Below are 5,940 nucleotides of genomic sequence, written 5' to 3' on the forward strand. Positions count from 1 at the left end.
CAGAGCCACAGCAGCACTGGGGCTGGAGGTGGGTGCAGTGAGCAGCTTGGGAGAGTGAGAGGGACCCTGGGAAGAAGGCCTAGCACAATGTGATGCCACCAATCAAGAGGCCTTGCAGGCCAGACCTTTGGGGGTGGGGGGATCATATCCCCTACATGGGGGCTGACACTGGGAACAAGGGTCCTGTCACCTAGAGCATGTGGCCACTGCCAGAGCAAGTGTCCGGCCCGTGGTGTCCCTGCAGCGCAGCCAGGACCTGGGAAGGAGGCCTGGGACGTGAGGGAGAGACTGTGACCTGCGCTGACACTCCAGAGACGCTGATTGTGATCTCCCTGCACCACAGAACAGGGTGAGGTGTTTTCCTTTAATCTTTCCTCATGTTTTGCATTAATTGCTGGGTAATAAATTCTATTTGCTTGAAGCAATGCAATGCAATGATGAGTGGGTCAGGGAAGTGCCCAGAGGGGAGAGAGTACCCCGGAGTGGGGACACAGTAGCCGTTTTCAAGTGAGCACGACAAGGTTGGGGGTCAAGCCCCCCAGGAGTCCTGGGCCCAGCCTTGTTGGGGTTACGAGGACTTTGCCACACATGAGAGTAGAAAGAGCATCCTTGGGGTCAGGCAGACCTCTGGGTAAGGGGGTGGGGACTGAGATCCTTTCTCTGGCCAATTGCACCAGGGTCATGTATAAACCAGGGAAGTTCCCCACAATAGCCGGACCTGAACCCCCTGTACACTTGCCCTCTGTACTCTTTGCTTCTCTGTCTCTTTTCCCTTCATCTCTGCTGGTCTCCCTCTGAGCTTTCTCAGCACCTGGCCCCACAGCACTTCCTGCCAACCAGAGACTGCTTGTTCTAGGCCTGCTCCTCTGGATGTGGCCTCTCTCCTGATTCCTGAGGAAAGGAGCCTTTCTAGGAAATGGCCATGGATTCTGGGAATCAGCATGTGGCTGGTAGACAGCACCAGGAAGCATTTGGCTCCTGGCACACAAGGCCACTTAAAAGCTGAGTGCCTAGACAGGGATTGAATCCTGGATCTTCAGATTATGAGCCTGATGGTCTACCAACTGAACTAGTTGAGACCATTTTCCCCCTTCACCACAAGAGCGAGCAGGTAGGCAAAAGAGAGGCAAAAAAAGTCCCAGGAACCCCTCCTCTTTTTCTGCACATCCACTGCCTGTCAGCAGGATTCCTCCTCCTCCTCCTCCTTCCTGTGCCTCAGTGTGACTAAATCTCCACACCTAGACAGCTGGTCCATCCGCTGCACCCCAATCCCCCATGCCTGAGCCTCCCTGCCAAAGCCCTGCACCTGGCTCCATAGAATTAAGTCTCCCGCCTTGCTGGGAACTCGACTTCTTGTTCCCACAGAGTCTTGGCCCCCCTCAGTAGATGACCTGAGAAACACAATGTCCGACTTTTCCAAAGAAATGCTTGGAGGGGCTTTCTTTTGTGTTACTATGTGGTCTAATGGATAAGGTGTCTGAATATGAGTTACAAGATTGAGGGCTTGAGTCCCTTGGTGGTTGTGTTTCCGCAGTTTTACCATTGTGCTGAATGTTCTGCTCCCTTGAGGGCTGGAACCTCTTCTTGGCTGCTCAGGCCAATGCTCTGGCTTCAGCTAGAGCCCAGGAAGGAGTTCGGGGGTGGGCATCACAAAGGCTGGGACATGAGACCCAGGTACTTCCACTCTAACCTTTGCCCTTCCTGATTTGCCAAAGAAAATGGGCGGCTGCCCAGGCTAGTGTGTGCGCCTGTCCCTGTGCTGGAGGGTACATGCTACATAGCGTCTTCGGAGCCTGGGTGTTTCTCTGCTTCTCGCCAGTTCGGGAAAAGTCTCTTGGGGTAAAATCTCCTGCCCCACTGCAAAAGTGAGCAGCTTGAGTGGGACCAGTCAGAGGCCCCACCATGGGGGCTGGCCTTGCTTTCCTACCAACTTGTGATGTTATCCACAGAGCATCAGCAGCTGCCTCATGTGCTGGTGACCTTCAGTGGGTGTTTGGCATGGCAGGGAGCAGCCTGGATGGGTGTTTTTGTGCCTGTCTGAAGGCCACACATAGGCATGGTCCTGCCCTCCTCTAGCCCTGACCTCAGTTGCTCTGTGGCTTTTAAGCCGTCCCTTGGAGCTGTCAGCACCAGCTGCCTCTGCTCTAGGTGCCCAGAGGAGGACAGGTGTGTGGGGTCACTTTTACAGATGCCCCTTCCCTGGTACTCCCCTTGCTCAGCTGTGCAGAGGAACTTCCATCCCCAATCCTGCCTGTCACTGCCCAGCAGCCCTCTGGCACCATTCCTGAGGGCTGCCCTGCCTCACTTTCTTCCTACCATGTTGGGAAAGACAGTTCTCATTATTAAAGGTGAGGTGGGCCAACTAGGGGCAGAAGCCTGTTCTATGTTTTCCTACTGCAGAGCCCAAACTCAGGAACTCAGGGACCTTTAGAGCTTCAGTCTAACGCTCTCCCAACTGAGCTACTTTGGCACCTGCATGACAGTGTTTTGACCTGTTGCTTCTCTGTCTGGGATGTTTTTGTCAGCAGTTGCAGACGAAAAGGACAGGAAAAGAAACGGCTGCTCCACACCCCCACCGGAGGAACCCGGCACCGTTAGCTGTGGTGAGTAAGAAGTGTCTGTTGGCTGACAGGGCCTGTCCCCCAGGAGCTGGAACAGCAGCTGCCGCCTCCCCCTTGGCTCCAGGCTGTGGGAAATGCTCATTGCCTGGCTGCAGGGCCGGCGCTACCATTTAGGCAGCCTAGGCAATCGCCTAGGGCGCCAGAATAAATGGTGGGCGCCGTTTTGCCGGAGGGGGCGGCAGGTGGCTCGGTGGAGCTGCCGCAGTGGTGCCCGCGGATGGTCGGCTGCTTGCGTGTCTCCAGAGGACCTCCCGCAGGCACCACTGCGGCAGCTCCACCGGAGCCGCGGGACCAGCGCCCAGGGCGGTGAAATTGCCATACGCCTAAGGCGCTCAAACCCCTAGCGCCGGTCCTGCCTGGCTGCATAGGTGGATGCTGCTCCGTGCTCTGGAGAGCATCTGTATTGGTCTGTCAAACCCCCATCTTCACTGAGCCAGTCTGGTAAGGTTCCAAGTGCCCCCTCCAGCCTGGCAGCTGAGAGTCTGTACAGACATCAACCTCCCTGCCAGCCCCAGAGCCAGCAGAAGCGCCAGCTCCCCCAGCACCACAGGGGCACTCAATGAACTTCCTGTGGGGAAATGTTTCCTTGGCGTCCTGCTGTTAGAGTGAGAGCCAGGAGAGAGCAGTGTCTGGCTTACCTCGGGGGAAAGAAGAGACCTGAGGAGTGCGGATCTCCCTCAGCCTCCCCCGCAATGCTGGTCAGTTTTATTGTCACTGTAATAGTCAGTGCTTCCCTTCAGGGCGGGCCTTAGAGGGGTCTGGGACAAATCCCGCCCTTTCCTCCTCAGGCCCTGCCCCTACTCCACCCCTTCCCCCAAGTCCCCACCCCATCCCGTCCCATCTCTTCCCTTCCTGCCCCATTCCTCTCCCACCCCCACCTCTTTCTGTCCCTGCTCCTTCCCCTCTCCACCCAGTGCCTTCTGCACCCCACTGAACAGCTGATCACTGACAAGTGGAAGGCACTGAAAGGGAAGAGGAGGAGCTTGTCAGCAAGGCCTGTAGTGTGTGTGTTTAGGGGGGAGGTGGCTGTCAGTGGGCGCTAAGCACCTATTTTTTCTCTGTTGGTTCTGCAGCCCCATAGCTCCCATGGAGTCGCTGACTTGGCTTCCTTCGCACTCTAGAGAGAGGAGCAGAACCAGGGCCATGGCTGATCTATGGGGCACCAGGTGAGTGGCAGAGACTTCAGGTGCTGAGAGTTTGCCTAACCTGTCAGGGACACAGTGTGAGGTGGTGCCCCAGGGATCTCTATGAAAGGAGCAGAACAGGATTTACTTGGGGGGGCAGGGGAGAGAATTGAGAGTGTCTCAGGGGGTTGTACAGAGGTGTTGCCCAGGTGAGAGACTGGCTAAAACACAGGCCTCGCTGTGAGCAGGATTCAAACCTGCATAGGGAAATTCTATTGGATTTTAACTCCAACACCTTAACCATTGAGCCATTACAGCTGTGAGTGAAAAAAATGCCCCAATGCCAGAGAAAGTGGTAAAGAATCACAATGACCAGGTGTGAAGTCATCTGAACTAGAGAATTCCCACCGCAAACCTGGCTCCCAAAGCACAGGGGGGATTTGGGGTTTGTTCTCTTTGCTTAGCCATGTGCAGTCGCACAGAGAGCGCGTTTAAAAGTCTCCCCTCCCACAGAGCAGGAATGGGAAATGATTCTCATCTTGAAGCCTGATGTAGGGTGACCAGACATCCTGATTTTTTCGGGACTGTCCTGATATTTGCTTGTTTGTCCTGCGTCCAGACCGATGTTTGGTCGGGACCCTGGAGAAACAAATAACTTTGTCCTCTTCTCCAGCACACAGGCATAGTCTGGAGGGGTACTTGCCCCCCCCCAACTCCGCCCCCTCATTCCCCCATTCAATCCCTCCCCAAATCCCGGCCCTGGTCCTGCCCCCAGCCCCATCCCCTCACTGCCCCATTGGATCCCTCCCCAAATCCTCGCCCTGGCCCTGCCTCTTCCCCAAGCACGCGGCATTCTTCCTCCCGCCCAGGTTTGCACATGGGCCATGGCTATGTCCAGGAGCGCAGCGAAGAAGCTGCTCCAGCCCTGCAGCCTGTGGGGCAGCGCAGTGGGGCTGGAGGCAGTGTGGAGCAGGCAGGGCCCAGGTGGGCGGGGGGCGGAGACACAAGTGGGTCAGACACGATCCTGCCAGGAGCTGCCTGGTTCATCCCTTGCCCGGGAGCTGCAGGAGGGGCCTGGATCATGGCTCGGCTGCAGAGCTAGGAGCCCAGGCTGGGCCCAGGAGTGAGGGGATGGGGGAGCTGGGGGTGTAGCGGGGGTTGGAGCAGAGAGTTGGTTGGAGATGGAGCTGTGCCACTGCTGCTTGGTGGTGGGGGGGCCCTTGGGCTTTTTTTCTTTGCTCTGCCCCCCGCGTCCTGATATTTCATCTTTGACATCTGGTCACCCTAGCCTGATATGAAGGAGGATGTCTGGACCAAGGGGCCAGGGACTGGCCTTTGCTAGAGAAACCACTGTCAAGTTTTAGCCAATTAGGACAAGTCAGCAAATAAGAACAACCTCAGGTATCAGTAACTGCTACAGGTTGCAAATTCCTACATGCAGCAGTTTCTGGCACTACACCTGCACAGCTCTGCTCCCCGGCTCTTCTCGGGCTCCTGCTCTCTCCTTAGCTCTGTCCCACTCTCGCCCAGGCAGTTCCAGGTCACATGGAGGATGGGACCCCCTGCCCTGGTGACTCCCTTATTACACTGCCTGGCCTGTCAGTGCAGCTAACTTGGAGCTTTGGCCTCTCCCCATTGTCCCTGTGGACTGTCAGTCTAAGGGTCCTGATTTCCCATTGATCCTTCCCCCTTCTATTGGTGCTGGGAACTAGCCAACCAACCCCCGCCCCCCACACACACACTAAGTTTTAGTAAAGGGCCAAGAGCCCCCTTACACAAGCCAGTCCCATGAGGGTCACCGATGTGCAGAGAAGGCAGCACAGGCTGGTCCCATGGTGTAATGGGCAGCACTCAGGACTCTGAATCCTGTAATCTGAGTTCAAATCTCAGTGGGACCTTGTGTTGGCTTGTGGTTATAGGCGGCAGGTTATATACATTTGTGGTGCTCGGGCTCCAGGAATATTCAGGGCTGGGGGGCCTGCTCCAGCAATATTTGGAGCTGGGTCTCTTCCCCTGGCCCTGGCCCCTGCCTGCCACCCCTCCCCCTGCATGTCCTGCGCTGTGTCCCTGCCTGACAAAAAGCAGCATGCGCCTGTTCCCTGCCTGCTCCTGCTGCTGGAGTAGAGGGATATTGGGCAGAAGTGCTGTTTGCTGCCGCAGGGTCCTAGCGCCCACCGTCCAGTAATGGCAAGGCA

General features: G+C 56.6%; 1 non-coding gene across 1 annotated transcript; it reads left to right on the forward strand.

The window, feature by feature from the left end:
* Positions 1–5,571: 5,571 nt before the first annotated feature.
* On the forward strand, positions 5,572–5,643 carry TRNAQ-CUG (transfer RNA glutamine (anticodon CUG)). Its single transcript has one exon. It is a non-coding gene; the product is annotated as a tRNA-Gln (tRNA).
* The last annotated feature ends 297 nt before the right edge of the window (positions 5,644–5,940 follow it).

This window comes from Gopherus flavomarginatus, chromosome 7 (genome assembly GCF_025201925.1).
Source record: "Gopherus flavomarginatus isolate rGopFla2 chromosome 7, rGopFla2.mat.asm, whole genome shotgun sequence".
NCBI lineage: Eukaryota > Metazoa > Chordata > Testudines > Testudinidae > Gopherus > Gopherus flavomarginatus.